At 37.2% G+C, this 12811-nt stretch overlaps 1 non-coding gene and 2 pseudogenes across 1 annotated transcript; all 3 read left to right on the top strand.

The window, feature by feature from the left end:
- Positions 1-5672: 5672 nt before the first annotated feature.
- On the top strand, positions 5673-5809 carry LOC145896229 (U1 spliceosomal RNA; annotated as a pseudogene).
- Positions 5810-6529: 720 nt separating this feature from the next.
- Positions 6530-6718, top strand: LOC145896486 (U2 spliceosomal RNA). Its single transcript, XR_014401933.1, has one exon. It is a non-coding gene; the product is annotated as a U2 spliceosomal RNA (small nuclear RNA).
- A 5832-nt stretch (positions 6719-12550) lies between these two features.
- LOC145896217 (U1 spliceosomal RNA) lies at positions 12551-12687 on the top strand (annotated as a pseudogene).
- The last annotated feature ends 124 nt before the right edge of the window (positions 12688-12811 follow it).

The raw sequence follows: 12811 nt of genomic DNA, 5'->3' as shown, positions 1-12811 counted from the left end.
GTTGTTGTGCTTGTCGGAGACCAGATAAAATAAGCCGTGAAATGCACAATGCGGCAAACACAAAGACGGACGACAAAAATGCTACCTCTCAAGAAGCTGTGCAAAGCATACTTACCTGACGGGGGCCTTCACCGGTTCAATTTCACGGTTATTGCAGGAAGTATCAAAACCACGTGTGCTCTGTTGTTTTTTGTGCATGCTCATTTTTGTTGCCTGATTTAACTCGCGATAAAGCCATATTATAACAGTCTAGACGTATTTTGTGTCAGTTTACCTGTGCCAGTCAGCTTGCTAGCCAGGAACTTGTTTCCTGGACCCAACCTTGTGCTCTAAAGAGAGCTCACAAGAAACATCCTCCCAACGTTTCATTGCTCTCTGAGGTAGAAACGAAGGAGACTGTTTCTCATTGTTGAGAGAAAGTAGGAAGGCGACCCTCCGGGAACACTCCTTTCAGAGTCGTGCCCAGAGGCTCCCCCTCCTCCTTCCTGACGTAATTACATAATTAACTTCCTGCGTGTTTGTTTGTCGCGGAGACCAAATTACTGTCAACTTATAACGCCTTTCCTCGTTCTTTTGTAACATACCGAAAAATAACCACAAACACTAAACTTTGCCCCCGCTACTCTTCACGAAAACTCAATGACAGTGTCTAAAGAAACCTTAGAAGAAGACCGGTCAGTATATATTCAAATCCTGAATCAAGATCATTATCCCCTGGACGACTTTGTAGAACTATTTCAGACTATACTAAAAAAATATAACGATCTCCTCTGTGGAGTACAATCCATTAACAAAGCGCAATCGATATACAAAGTGACATACTCTAACATCGAATTGGCAATGGAAACAAGAGAAAAACTATTAGAAGAACTAAAAGAACCCACAGATTTCGAGATGACCGAACATTTTAGCTTAATATTACAAGCGAAAAAGCCACCGAAACCCAGGACCCAACTAACCTTATACCCTGTCCCCCTGGAAATGACCCAAGAGCATTTTGAAAAAGCCGTCAATGACCTGAAATGGGGAAAGTATGCCGAACACAGGTTCCTTACGTACAAAAAGTACAAAAACCTACACAACGGTTATGTGCACCTATTTGTAGAAGACTTTAGGGAGGAAAACATCAAATACATAACCAAAATCTTCGGCCACAACATCCAAATAGCTAAACCTGGAGAGGGTTTCGGCCCAGCCTGTACTCTCTGTAACAAACGAGGCCATTGGGCGTCACAATGCCCAAAAAAGGATCTTTGCCCGATATGCGGAGAAAGAGGCCACAGAGGCAGATGGTGCCCACAAGTATCCAAAATTAGCAAAACCCAAAGCCAAGCCAAGCTCTCCTTTGACTTTAAATTCCCACCACTACCCAAGAGATCCACCCCCATAGGACAAGGAATAGTAACAGAGACACAGGACCTGTCCCCAATCCTGAATAGAATAAGAATTCATGAAGAAAAAATGGAGAAACTAAATAAAGCACAAATATTACCCACAGAAAACGAACAAGAAAAAGAAAGTGAAACCGAAAAACAGAACCAACCCTCAGAAGTTGGTATAATAGAAGAAGAAAAATCCGTCGAGCCAATGAAATCTACCGAATCCGGGGATCTAAAAATCATGACCAATACAGAATCTGATAACTCTTCATACGGAACCCCGAAAACTATCCAAAACCCTCTGCCCAAAGATTTTCTCTCTCCCTGCAGAAACAAAGCAAATAACGCAAACCCGATGACTCCAATACGTTCACCTCTAACCACACAAAAAGCTGCAGAAAAAAAAGCAATAATAATGGGAAGCAAATTTAACATTGGCACAACTGACCAAGACAAGAAAAGAAAAAAGGAAGATCAACCTTCCACAGCATCGAATTCCAGCTCCAATTCTGGAACAAAGAAAAATAGAAGAAAGAAAGAAAGAAGAAGGTAGCGTTGCGGGCTTTCACCCTATCCTATCCATTTCCACTTCCTTTCCCTAAAAAATCAAAATATTAACGTCTGTTAACGTCCTTTTTTTTCAACACACATCCAATGGCGACAGAAAACCTCAAAATTCTAACAGTAAACGTCAACGGGCTAAACAGAAATACACAAAACATTGACCAATTGATCGAAAAAGAAAAGATACATATTACGCTTGTTCAAGAAACACACAAAATTGACTACGACAAAATTAAAAAATGGGCATCAAAAAACAAATACAAAATATACGCAAATGCAACACAACCGGAACAAAACAGACTACACAGCGGAACAGCAATAATATTAAGACAGAAAAACTTATATGAAAACATAACCCATAAAATCATTGAAATTAACCACATTCAAAAAATAACATTAGAGACACGAAACGAGAATAAAACAGAAACATTTACAATATACAACATTTACTTCAAATCTGGAAATACACATGACGCCGCAATAACAAGATTAAGACAAATACAAAATCTACACACAGACCTCAACCAAAACGAAATAAAGCAAAACATCATAATCGGCGGCGATTTTAATTTTACATGTAACAAAATAGACACTTTAGTACAATCATCAAAGGAAAGACAAGACGTGAAACAGTGGTCAGAAACCAAATTAATATACAATCTACAAGACGCCTTTAGACAATTATATCCAAACAAAAAAGTATTTACATACAAATCAAAAAAAATCCGCATCCCGAATTGACAGAATTTACTGTAACCTTCCAATGATAAACAAAATTAAAACTTTTACACACAAAACAACAACATTTACAGATCACAATTTAGCACCGACACTCACCTTAAAAACAGGAAACAACGCAAAATGGGGAAAAAATTATTGGAAATTTAATACAAGCCTACTCGAAGACAAACAATACGTGACACAAATAAAACTCACCATCAGCGATTTCCGCCAAAACAAACACCAATATGAAGACACTCTAGAATATTGGAAATATTTGAAAAAGAAAATAAAAAAAGAAACAATCATTTTCGCGATAGAAAAAAACAAACAAAAAAATAACATATACACAGAGAATCAAAGAAAATTGGAATCATTAATGACAAAACTACACAGTGAAAACTTAGACTTAAACGTAGAATACTTTAAAATTCGAAAACAAAACAAACAACTAGATAACGAAAAAAACAAAGGAGCAAAAATAAGAGCAAGAATAAAAGAAATAACAAGTGAAGAAAAGCCGGATAAATCCTTCTTTAAAATCGAAACGAAAAAACAAGAAAATACTGCGATACGAGCACTAAAAATACAAAATGAAATAACAACAGAGAAAGAAAAAATAATACAAGAAATTACGCACTTTTACGCTACCCTCTGGGGCACAGAGAGGGAAATAAACAGTGAGAAACAAGATGAATTTTTAGAACGCGTAGTACCAGTGCCACACGAAACATTAAACGACAATATCATTCTTAGCCAAAAAGAATTACTCGCATCGTTAAAAACGATGCAAAAAAATTCATCCCCAGGATTAGACGGACTCCCAACGGAGTTCTACCAATTCTTTTGGGCTGACATAAAAGAAGATTACCACAAACTCGCAGCGAACATTACAATTAGGAAACATTTACCAGAGGATATGAAAAACGCAGTGGTAAAATTAATACCAAAAAGAAAAGACAAAACGTTGATCACAAATTTCAGACCGATTTCACTACTAAATACAGACTATAAAATACTCAGCAAAACAATAGCTAAAAGACTCCAAAATGAACTAAACCATAAAATATCATTAGAACAAAAATGCGGACTAGATCAAAGACAATTACAACATATACACTACAACATAAACACAGCGATCGAAATAGCACAAAAATATAACACAGATTTAGCAATAGTCCTCACAGACATAGAAAAAGCTTTCGATACAGTTGATCACAAATTTCTATTTAAAACACTAAAAAAAATGAGAATACAGACACACACAATAGAATGGATAAAAATATTATACAACAACATTACAAGTCAAATAATGATAAACGGACTGTTGACGGACAAAATCAAAATAAAACGAGGCGTACGCCAAGGATGTGGATTGAGTATGTTGCTTTATTGTATGATAAGTGAAACATTAACACAAAATATCAATAAATGTGAAAAAATATCTGGTTTTAAGTATCGTAATATACAACTAAAAATCCAAGAATATGCCGACGACACATCTTTTTTCGTGTCAAATTGTGATGAAATCTTGGAAATATTCAAAACTTTATGTGTTTTTGAACGTGTATCTGGGCAAAAAATTAATGAAGCAAAAACTGAAATTTTATGTACGTCGAATTATATAAAACAAAAAATTAACCAACAATTTCCTCTTTACATTAAACCTGAAGTAAAAATACTGGGAATCAAATACAAAGAAAACGGAAAAGAAAACATAACAAACTGGAACGAAGTTCAAAACTACATTAGAAAAATCATATGCAGTTACGAAAATAGACACCTAACAATTTTTGGAAAAATCACAATAATAAATACACTTATCATACCAAAAATACTGTTTATTGCACGCACAATATTTCCGACAAAGCAAAACATAAAAAACATAAATGCGCTTCTATACAAATTCGTATGGCACCCTAAAACAATAGAACCAATCAAACGAATAAAAATGATTGCAAATTACGACCAAGGTGGAATCAAAATGCCGGACATTGAAACAAAATTAAAAGCAACACAAATGGAAAAACTGCGAGATCTTATCAATAGCGAAACATACGACGAACTATGGAAATTATGGGCACAGTATAACTTAGGAACACAAATTAAAATCATTAATCCAACACTCTACGATAATAGCAGACCCAACGCATGGAAACCAAATATTGAATGGCAAAATACAATCAATACATTTAAAGAACTCAAAGAACAAAACAATGAGATTAACTGGAAAAAGGCTAGACTGCGCCACTTTTATTTTGAATTAATAAAAACAAAAAGAATTATATCAAATCCCGTCGAAAATCCATGCTTCAACTGGATAAATTTGCTTTATAAAAGCAAACATCAAAAAAGATTTTTCACAAACCTTGAGCGAGAGGCTGCCTACATGACAGCCCAAAACGGCTTCAAATGGGGCCTTTTCAAGCAGAAAAATCAAATGTACCAACTCAAAAACGGAAGAGCGCGACTTAATTATTGCAAATTCTGCAAAGAAAACAATGACGATATAAAACATTTACTCACCGAATGCACAATAACAAAACAAATTATAGATAAACTAAAAATACATGTCCAAATAAAACACTCCAAAAACCTAAAAGCCACTAACGAGGAAATTATGTACAATATTTTCGAAATCCACACATCATTAGTAGAACGCAAAACGCTAGCTATATTTAAAAAAACAATAATAAAGGAAAAACTACACCTTGACTACAAAAACATATACACGGAAAAGATACAACCCCTAGTAAATGAACTATTTTACAAAATTATAGCGAAATTAAACTTCGAATTAGAAAAAATAGAAAATTTATATGGTAAAGAGGAAACTGTAACGTAACCAATAATGGCACAGGGCATTCCGTTTTTTTCCTGATTTTACTCGATGTCCCTCTTTCGCCCTGTCGTTTTGCGCCTTGCTAGGACGGCAGTGATGAAAAGGGTGACATCTACTTTTGATTTTAGATGCACAAATCTGAGCCGTTGAAAAAAAAAAAAAAAAAAAAAAAAGGCCGGCGGTGGGCCCAGGGCGAGGCTTAGCCATTGCACTTAGGTTTAGCTGACCCTTGCGATTACCCCAAATGTGGGTAACTCGGCCGTACAATTTCTGCTAGTGGGGACTGCGTTCGCGCTATCCCCGTCTTTTACTAATCCTCTGATGTAGAGCAAAACGTAAGGTAGAAACGAAGTTTCTACGGGGGGGATTCGCCTGTTACGGTCAGGAGGAGTCGTGTCGGGGGTTGGGAGGTGGGTCATGGGTCCGTTTGTGACGTCATGTGGTGAACAAACTAATTTGAATGGCCTGCCAAAAACGGTAGGAAAAAAACCAGGAATTTTTTGTTTTTTTTCATTTTTCACAGGAATAAAATTTGGCAGCAAATGCGAGACGGACTCTTCCGGACGTTGCGGACTCAGTGGATGTTGCGGCATCGCTTCTCGGCTCTTTAGAGCTAAGAAGGGGTTGGCTACCCGGGCATACCGTGGTTCCTTCAGGGCTCTGCTTCTGGTCGGTGAGCGATCATCCGACTCATCCCTGTAGTTACCAGAAATAACCCCCCCCCGTTGGTTCCCCGTCTGCTCCCTTTGGGTAGTCGGCTCCCCGACCTTCTTTCTCGGGGAGGGTTTTAGACCTGGGTTCCTTCCATTTTATACCCAGAGGGGCCATAGTGCCCTCGCACGACCTCAGTCTTTTGACCCAGGTTCGGCGCGGTTTTAAACGAACCCGACAGATTACTTGTCTGTCACCCGGACGGGCGAACTCGCCTATCCAACACCCCCTCGCCCGGTTGCTGTCGCTTGCGATGGCGACCGGAGGCCACGGTTGCAAACCAGCCCTTTCGGCATGGCGAATGGTCCACCCGACTAACACCCGGGTTGGTACTAGTACACCACTCTGTTCTTCTCAGTTTAATACCTGGAACGCAAGCGATTCGCTTGCATGTCTTTGTATTAACCTGATTTTTGGACAGGGGGTACGGTGCCGGAGCTTGCTTCGACCTGCCCACGGGTTGTCCTGGTATTGCACTACCTCCAGGCACGGCCCACATTCCCACATGTGGGAATAACCATCTGTTAATCATTCGCAAAACAATTGCACGAAACAGCGGTGCATCCCATGAGTGTGTGTGTGTCGTCTGTATGCACACGCCAAGGAAAGAGAGGTAGAGAGGGAGGACGGGAGAGCAATCAATTTAACGGCACATTTGGTTGTTGTGCTTGTCGGAGACCAGATAAAATAAGCCGTGAAATGCACAATGCGGCAAACACAAAGACGGACGACAAAAATGCTACCTCTCAAGAAGCTGTGCAAAGCATACTTACCTGACGGGGGCCTTCACCGGTTCAATTTCACGGTTATTGCAGGAAGTATCAAAACCACGTGTGCTCTGTTGTTTTTTGTGCATGCTCATTTTTGTTGCCTGATTTAACTCGCGATAAAGCCATATTATAACAGTCTAGACGTATTTTGTGTCAGTTTACCTGTGCCAGTCAGCTTGCTAGCCAGGAACTTGTTTCCTGGACCCAACCTTGTGCTCTAAAGAGAGCTCACAAGAAACATCCTCCCAACGTTTCATTGCTCTCTGAGGTAGAAACGAAGGAGACTGTTTCTCATTGTTGAGAGAAAGTAGGAAGGCGACCCTCCGGGAACACTCCTTTCAGAGTCGTGCCCAGAGGCTCCCCCTCCTCCTTCCTGACGTAATTACATAATTAACTTCCTGCGTGTTTGTTTGTCGCGGAGACCAAATTACTGTCAACTTATAACGCCTTTCCTCGTTCTTTTGTAACATACCGAAAAATAACCACAAACACTAAACTTTGCCCCCGCTACTCTTCACGAAAACTCAATGACAGTGTCTAAAGAAACCTTCTTAGAAGAAGACCGGTCAGTATATATTCAAATCCTGAATCAAGATCATTATCCCCTGGACGACTTTGTAGAACTATTTCAGACTATACTAAAAAAATATAACGATCTCCTCTGTGGAGTACAATCCATTAACAAAGCGCAATCGATATACAAAGTGACATACTCTAACATCGAATTGGCAATGGAAACAAGAGAAAAACTATTAGAAGAACTAAAAGAACCCACAGATTTCGAGATGACCGAACATTTTAGCTTAATATTACAAGCGAAAAAGCCACCGAAACCCAGGACCCAACTAACCTTATACCCTGTCCCCCTGGAAATGACCCAAGAGCATTTTGAAAAAGCCGTCAATGACCTGAAATGGGGAAAGTATGCCGAACACAGGTTCCTTACGTACAAAAAGTACAAAAACCTACACAACGGTTATGTGCACCTATTTGTAGAAGACTTTAGGGAGGAAAACATCAAATACATAACCAAAATCTTCGGCCACAACATCCAAATAGCTAAACCTGGAGAGGGTTTCGGCCCAGCCTGTACTCTCTGTAACAAACGAGGCCATTGGGCGTCACAATGCCCAAAAAAGGATCTTTGCCCGATATGCGGAGAAAGAGGCCACAGAGGCAGATGGTGCCCACAAGTATCCAAAATTAGCAAAACCCAAAGCCAAGCCAAGCTCTCCTTTGACTTTAAATTCCCACCACTACCCAAGAGATCCACCCCCATAGGACAAGGAATAGTAACAGAGACACAGGACCTGTCCCCAATCCTGAATAGAATAAGAATTCATGAAGAAAAAATGGAGAAACTAAATAAAGCACAAATATTACCCACAGAAAACGAACAAGAAAAAGAAAGTGAAACCGAAAAACAGAACCAACCCTCAGAAGTTGGTATAATAGAAGAAGAAAAATCCGTCGAGCCAATGAAATCTACCGAATCCGGGGATCTAAAAATCATGACCAATACAGAATCTGATAACTCTTCATACGGAACCCCGAAAACTATCCAAAACCCTCTGCCCAAAGATTTTCTCTCTCCCTGCAGAAACAAAGCAAATAACGCAAACCCGATGACTCCAATACGTTCACCTCTAACCACACAAAAAGCTGCAGAAAAAAAAGCAATAATAATGGGAAGCAAATTTAACATTGGCACAACTGACCAAGACAAGAAAAGAAAAAAGGAAGATCAACCTTCCACAGCATCGAATTCCAGCTCCAATTCTGGAACAAAGAAAAATAGAAGAAAGAAAGAAAGAAGAAGGTAGCGTTGCGGGCTTTCACCCTATCCTATCCATTTCCACTTCCTTTCCCTAAAAAATCAAAATATTAACGTCTGTTAACGTCCTTTTTTTTCAACACACATCCAATGGCGACAGAAAACCTCAAAATTCTAACAGTAAACGTCAACGGGCTAAACAGAAATACACAAAACATTGACCAATTGATCGAAAAAGAAAAGATACATATTACGCTTGTTCAAGAAACACACAAAATTGACTACGACAAAATTAAAAAATGGGCATCAAAAAACAAATACAAAATATACGCAAATGCAACACAACCGGAACAAAACAGACTACACAGCGGAACAGCAATAATATTAAGACAGAAAAACTTATATGAAAACATAACCCATAAAATCATTGAAATTAACCACATTCAAAAAATAACATTAGAGACACGAAACGAGAATAAAACAGAAACATTTACAATATACAACATTTACTTCAAATCTGGAAATACACATGACGCCGCAATAACAAGATTAAGACAAATACAAAATCTACACACAGACCTCAACCAAAACGAAATAAAGCAAAACATCATAATTGGCGGCGATTTTAATTTTACATGTAACAAAATAGACACTTTAGTACAATCATCAAAGGAAAGACAAGACGTGAAACAGTGGTCAGAAACCAAATTAATATACAATCTACAAGACGCCTTTAGACAATTATATCCAAACAAAAAAGTATTTACATACAAATCAAAAAAAATCCGCATCCCGAATTGACAGAATTTACTGTAACCTTCCAATGATAAACAAAATTAAAACTTTTACACACAAAACAACAACATTTACAGATCACAATTTAGCACCGACACTCACCTTAAAAACAGGAAACAACGCAAAATGGGGAAAAAATTATTGGAAATTTAATACAAGCCTACTCGAAGACAAACAATACGTGACACAAATAAAACTCACCATCAGCGATTTCCGCCAAAACAAACACCAATATGAAGACACTCTAGAATATTGGAAATATTTGAAAAAGAAAATAAAAAAAGAAACAATCATTTTCGCGATAGAAAAAAACAAACAAAAAAATAACATATACACAGAGAATCAAAGAAAATTGGAATCATTAATGACAAAACTACACAGTGAAAACTTAGACTTAAACGTAGAATACTTTAAAATTCGAAAACAAAACAAACAACTAGATAACGAAAAAAACAAAGGAGCAAAAATAAGAGCAAGAATAAAAGAAATAACAAGTGAAGAAAAGCCGGATAAATCCTTCTTTAAAATCGAAACGAAAAAACAAGAAAATACTGCGATACGAGCACTAAAAATACAAAATGAAATAACAACAGAGAAAGAAAAAATAATACAAGAAATTACGCACTTTTACGCTACCCTCTCGGGCACAGAGAGGGAAATAAACAGTGAGAAACAAGATGAATTTTTAGAACGCGTAGTACCAGTGCCACACGAAACATTAAACGACAATATCATTCTTAGCCAAAAAGAATTACTCGCATCGTTAAAAACGATGCAAAAAAATTCATCCCCAGGATTAGACGGACTCCCAACGGAGTTCTACCAATTCTTTTGGGCTGACATAAAAGAAGATTACCACAAACTCGCAGCGAACATTACAATTAGGAAACATTTACCAGAGGATATGAAAAACGCAGTGGTAAAATTAATACCAAAAAGAAAAGACAAAACGTTGATCACAAATTTCAGACCGATTTCACTACTAAATACAGACTATAAAATACTCAGCAAAACAATAGCTAAAAGACTCCAAAATGAACTAAACCATAAAATATCATTAGAACAAAAATGCGGACTAGATCAAAGACAATTACAACATATACACTACAACATAAACACAGCGATCGAAATAGCACAAAAATATAACACAGATTTAGCAATAGTCCTCACAGACATAGAAAAAGCTTTCGATACAGTTGATCACAAATTTCTATTTAAAACACTAAAAAAAATGAGAATACAGACACACACAATAGAATGGATAAAAATATTATACAACAACATTACAAGTCAAATAATGATAAACGGACTGTTGACGGACAAAATCAAAATAAAACGAGGCGTACGCCAAGGATGTGGATTGAGTATGTTGCTTTATTGTATGATAAGTGAAACATTAACACAAAATATCAATAAATGTGAAAAAATATCTGGTTTTAAGTATCGTAATATACAACTAAAAATCCAAGAATATGCCGACGACACATCTTTTTTCGTGTCAAATTGTGATGAAATCTTGGAAATATTCAAAACTTTATGTGTTTTTGAACGTGTATCTGGGCAAAAAATTAATGAAGCAAAAACTGAAATTTTATGTACGTCGAATTATATAAAACAAAAAATTAACCAACAATTTCCTCTTTACATTAAACCTGAAGTAAAAATACTGGGAATCAAATACAAAGAAAACGGAAAAGAAAACATAACAAACTGGAACGAAGTTCAAAACTACATTAGAAAAATCATATGCAGTTACGAAAATAGACACCTAACAATTTTTGGAAAAATCACAATAATAAATACACTTATCATACCAAAAATACTGTTTATTGCACGCACAATATTTCCGACAAAGCAAAACATAAAAAACATAAATGCGCTTCTATACAAATTCGTATGGCACCCTAAAACAATAGAACCAATCAAACGAATAAAAATGATTGCAAATTACGACCAAGGTGGAATCAAAATGCCGGACATTGAAACAAAATTAAAAGCAACACAAATGGAAAAACTGCGAGATCTTATCAATAGCGAAACATACGACGAACTATGGAAATTATGGGCACAGTATAACTTAGGAACACAAATTAAAATCATTAATCCAACACTCTACGATAATAGCAGACCCAACGCATGGAAACCAAATATTGAATGGCAAAATACAATCAATACATTTAAAGAACTCAAAGAACAAAACAATGAGATTAACTGGAAAAAGGCTAGACTGCGCCACTTTTATTTTGAATTAATAAAAACAAAAAGAATTATATCAAATCCCGTCGAAAATCCATGCTTCAACTGGATAAATTTGCTTTATAAAAGCAAACATCAAAAAAGATTTTTCACAAACCTTGAGCGAGAGGCTGCCTACATGACAGCCCAAAACGGCTTCAAATGGGGCCTTTTCAAGCAGAAAAATCAAATGTACCAACTCAAAAACGGAAGAGCGCGACTTAATTATTGCAAATTCTGCAAAGAAAACAATGACGATATAAAACATTTACTCACCGAATGCACAATAACAAAACAAATTATAGATAAACTAAAAATACATGTCCAAATAAAACACTCCAAAAACCTAAAAGCCACTAACGAGGAAATTATGTACAATATTTTCGAAATCCACACATCATTAGTAGAACGCAAAACGCTAGCTATATTTAAAAAAACAATAATAAAGGAAAAACTACACCTTGACTACAAAAACATATACACGGAAAACATACAACCCCTAGTAAATGAACTATTTTACAAAATTATAGCGAAATTAAACTTCGAATTAGAAAAAATAGAAAATTTATATGGTAAAGAGGAAACTGTAACGTAACCAATAATGGCACAGGGCATTCCGTTTTTTTCCTGATTTTACTCGATGTCCCTCTTTCGCCCTGTCGTTTTGCGCCTTGCTAGGACGGCAGTGATGAAAAGGGTGACATCTACTTTTGATTTTAGATGCACAAATCTGAGCCGTTGAAAAAAAAAAAAAAAAAAAAAAAAAGGCCGGCGGTGGGCCCAGGGCGAGGCTTAGCCATTGCACTTAGGTTTAGCTGACCCTTGCGATTACCCCAAATGTGGGTAACTCGGCCGTACAATTTCTGCTAGTGGGGACTGCGTTCGCGCTATCCCCGTCTTTTACTAATCCTCTGATGTAGAGCAAAACGTAAGGTAGAAACGAAGTTTCTACGGGGGGGATTCGCCTGTTACGGTCAGGAGTAGTCGTGTCGGGGGTTGGGAGGTGGGTCATGGGTCCGTT

The sequence above is a fragment of the Ascidia mentula genome, chromosome 3 (assembly GCF_947561715.1).
Source record: "Ascidia mentula chromosome 3, kaAscMent1.1, whole genome shotgun sequence".
NCBI classification, from domain to species: domain Eukaryota; kingdom Metazoa; phylum Chordata; class Ascidiacea; order Phlebobranchia; family Ascidiidae; genus Ascidia; species Ascidia mentula.
This window is presented reverse-complemented; position numbering and strand designations above follow the sequence as displayed.